Source organism: Coccinella septempunctata, chromosome 5, assembly GCF_907165205.1.
Source record: "Coccinella septempunctata chromosome 5, icCocSept1.1, whole genome shotgun sequence".
Lineage (NCBI taxonomy): Eukaryota > Metazoa > Arthropoda > Insecta > Coleoptera > Coccinellidae > Coccinella > Coccinella septempunctata.
This window is the reverse complement of record NC_058193.1, coordinates 39,651,292-39,656,083: the sequence shown is the minus strand read 5'-3', so window position 1 is coordinate 39,656,083 and position 4,792 is coordinate 39,651,292.

Sequence of the window (4,792 nt, the reverse complement as noted above, 5' to 3'; positions counted from 1 at the left end):
AGAGCATATAATATAAGCCGAATTCAATCGACTTAATAGCGGCGTTAATGTTATTAGTCTTGTTTTTGCTTAATAAATCGGCCGGTTCGCTTTCTTCGAGAAACAATGGATTTTTAATTTTATGGAGCTTATAAATAATTTTCGAATTAGTGTTAGCGGTCGGACGTTAAATTAGAAGGGGGATTAGATGGTGTTTAGAAACGACCGTTTACATGGAATTTATGGGATCAGCATTAATGATTGCGGATGAATATATTCGATTGTTTTCAGATGCGTATCTTTCTGCTTCATATCACACTCCAGCATTTGATTTTGGGCGATATTCAATGAAGAATTAATGGTGGCAAATAATATTTGAAGGCTCACATTTTGGTGTTAAACCAGGTCCAAATTGTAGAACTTTTTCACATAGGTGCTGAGCTTTGAAAGCTTCGAAAGGCAGCCTCATTTTTTGCCCAAAAGAAACATTGTTCTGAATTGAATCGCATTAAGATCATTAGAGAAAGGGCTCTTATTTGTTGGTCTTCTATCAGCCCTGAAAATATTGCGATTCACCCGTATAAATGTTTTTGTTCGTGTTCAAACAAGATAGAATTCATCAATAACTCACATACAGGGTGAGTCTTTGACTCGTACAAATATTTTGACAGTAGACTCTTGGGGTCGAAAGAAACACTTTTGTTCCTTACCATTTTTCCTGAATCGGCTCGGTTTAAAAGATACAGGCTGTTGCAAAACCATAAAAATATATTATTTTTAGTTCTATCTTACAAACGGTTTTATTGAATGAAATGAATTTCGGAATATAGTTTTCCATTCATTTTATGAATCTTTTGTGAACACAAGATATCACCCATGTCTTCCAGTTTTCTCATTATGACCATTTCGTACCATAAAAGTACCAAAACATCAAAGAACCCAACTTTTGAAACTAATTTGGAAGCTAGCTAATGAATATTTGAACGTTTTCTAAAATAAAAATATATATTTTCTCGCATAATGCGACGTTTTCGAATGATTTGATGTTCAAAAATAAAAAATATCTGTAAAATTCGAAAAATTGGGCACTTTGACCGAATACAACTCTTTTTAAAAGATCCACAGATGTGTAGTGTCACAGATTTAGCTGATTATTCTGAAGGGAATTCTGTTTCCCCAGGGGCCTCACATCTCATTATGAAAACTCAAAATAGCTTCATATTTTAATCAGGGCCGAATCGGAAAAAATGATATAGGAAACAAGTGATTCTTTTGACCTCAAGAATCTACTGTTAAAATATTTGTACGCGTCAAAGACTCACCATGTATATCTTGTTTTGTTCCATTTAAACCGCTCTCATCGGGCAACTCTGCATTTCCCATCGACAATTAAAAAATTTCACATGATCTGTCAGTTGTTCAACAAGCAGATCGCGTAGAGTGTCGAAAGGAAAACACTTTCTTTTCTATTCCCTCGACTTTAGCCGAATATTTTCGACTAATTTCGAGGTATTACAAGATACAGGATGTCCAGTCTAACGTATCGATTATGACATCGATATCCATATTATTAAATCATTAACTTAACTTTCCAGTTGCCTTCAATCTAAGATGTATTCTATAAACCTATTATTCAGCTATAAGCGGACTAATTTTTTGCGCTAATAGTCCTTCATAGCTTTGGGCATATTAGATCGGAGAAGAGTAGTGGTTATTATGATTTTGGTTTGCCCCAGATTGTTTCTTCATTCGATATTTTTCCATATGAAACAAATCTGACAAAAATCACTGATTGGTGAACATTCCTTTAATTCTATAATTTTTGAACCACAACACCCTGTACGGTGCAAGTCAAACAGTGAATTATGTATATATCGCACAATCAACCGCACACAAAGGGAGCTCCAAATTGAATTATAGCAATAGATACCGGATCTGGGTGGTCCTACCTTTGGTCTATGAAAACGGAGTTGTGTCGATTTAATTCCATATCATTACGGTAGTTTTCCTCCTGCAAAATAAGCATATTGTGTCTTTACTTTCGAATATCGTTGTTCATCCAAAGAGCCGTCGATTTCGATGACGTATAACTAAAGTATTGCGTGGTTGTTGTCTTTGTTCGATTTCTATTATTGTTTTCAATCAATCAAAATTTGAATCAGTGAGTTGTGTGAAATGTGTGGTTGAAGAGTTACTGCAACTTCCTTTTTACTTTTTCGAAATATTCAGTTCCTAAATTCCTAATTCCTAACCTCCAAATCACCATGCCTTTTTCTTGTGAATAATCATCAAAATACGAACAAAACTGGAGCAAAAATCAAGTGTAATTTCGTCAATTCCTACTTAAAATTTCACTTTCGAATTTATGTTAACCATTTGAGATAGATAATCGACAAAAAAGTTTTATATTACAGTCGTAGAATAGTGAAGGGACTCAAGCTGTAGCGGTGCAAATGTTCTCGCCCGGGATATCATTATCCCGGGGGTAGCAGGAAGCCCATTCTCCCTCCCAGCTCTATGGCCCGCCGACATTGGGCAACTATACAAATGACGATAATTATATAACAGTTTCCAATCTATTATATCGCCATGAATTGAACATTTAATATTGCTGTTATGGGCCATATTTGGATCCCCTTCCGTTTTGGACCTATAAGTTAATCAAATAGTCATCCTCGTACAGCAAGAACGTATTCGAATAGGGTTGATACGCTATCAGTTTGGGGTATGGACAAATTAAGCCATAATTTCGATATTTGTAGTTTTCAGTTAAGACTCTGCTAGTCAATGAGAGATCGTCCGAAAAAAGTTGGTTTCCTCTCATTCGGTAAAAAACTCACCACAAAAAACGTCCTTAGCTCCAGTCAGATTGGACCAACATCCTAGATTTAGGCCTGTCGAATCCTCCAATATTATTATACCGAGATGTATCATAGCCATCGTCGTGTGTGAGATGTGAAAGCAAATTGAACATAATGTTTGTAATTATAATTTTCCTACGAACAACAAGCTGTAACCTTATGGCCATCATTCAAAGCGCCGATATAGGAAAAGAACATTTATATCCAACGGGAAATGATAATGATATAATTTTATACTTATATGGGTGGCTGGCCAGTGCGTCGTCTAGAAATTAGTGTAGTATTGAAAGACTGGATTGTTATGAGCCACAACAATGGCACAAAATATGAGAGCGTTAATGGTTTTAACGTGATAAAGCAGTATGGAAGTGATCTTTAATTACCGATTCAAAATAAGGCTTTGTGTTCTTTCTTCAATGAGTGGCAGGGATAAAAACTTGAGCAGGAAATAGAGATTGTACTATCTACGTTTTGTTTAATGTCTCTCGAGGAATTGGAAGGATTCTCAGATTTTCGCCGATAAGAAACAATTCTACCTTTCCTCTTTATGATTTCCTTTGAAAAAACAGCTGTCAAGCTGTATGTGAAGCTTTAACCTTTTCTTGTTTTAGAGGCACAATAATTCATTTTTAAATCTCTCGTTTTTCCGTTTGGACATCCCTGACCAACCGATATAGCTATGTGTGTTTGGCAAAGCTGAGTACCGTCCCCCACCACCCTGCTAACTCAGTTGATTTATAGCTGATCCGTTGTAGCCATACTTCATTGGCACTGAAAAATGCGTTGTCACCTGAGCAATTCGAATAATGGGTCCATTGTTTATGAGGACCAGAAAGTTACATAATGAACTGGGTGGCAACAAGTATACATGGTCGTTACTCTCTGGATACATAAATATGTTTCAACCGAGCATACCTAATGCGTATTATCATTTCTGAGAAATCTCGGAGGACAAAACGGAATAACGCGGTCCCATTCAATTCAGACCTTTGAAACTGTCTATCTCGTGATCTGGCAAGGATTATTTTAGGTCAGATGTTGCTCAAGGGTTTTCTTTTCATTTATATGTCGAAAGAAATGGCTTTCTGTATATGATCATGATCCCTATCAATTGTTGATTAGTGTAAATGTACCCAATTTTCATCGAAATCTTAGAGATGGAGAAAATCGACAATATTCAACGAACTATACCTACTGCATTCACATTTATTTTAGCATTCGGTTGGCCATGAAATAATTTTCTCAAGGTTTTGTAACTAGAACGGAGTAAGGTTGGCACTCATGAAATGTCGTTAATGTCATAACGCCGTTGCCACAACTAATATCAATTTCTATTAGGAAAATGCCGAAAGTGATTGAAAAAAGAGACAGGGTTTCAGAAAGTGCTATTTAGAATTCAGGTCCGCTCATTCAAATAGTTATAGCCTGATATTCTAAAATCCACAATACGTCAGACGATAGCGAACATATTCAATGGAAAAGAATTTATATAATGTTTCATCTGAATCTAAACGACTTATATTTCAGCTGAATATATCCACAATCAGAAAGATTGTGAATGAAGAGGATATCAAAGAATTTCCTTCTATTGAGAGACCCAAAAAAGTGGTGGCATTTGAGAAGTTTATGTTTGAGTGAATTAATGCGAAAAGTTTGCTACAGAATTTTCGATGAATGTCATCGTAGAATGAGTTCCCGAAAATTGATTTTTCTATTGTTCATTTGACTTGTAAATGTCTTGAGGTACCAATAAATACCTAATTATTATTATTATATTATATCAATGCATTAAGATGAACAGCCACAAATACGCGCCAGTTGTCCTGTTGATTGTTTATTCATGTGAAATTTTTGTTCCAAGGTGAAGTTCATCTTGATTTGAAACTTCCTTTAATTCCTTTTACTTATATTGAAGCAAAATGATTTTTGTTGAAGAATTTAACATTCTTGTA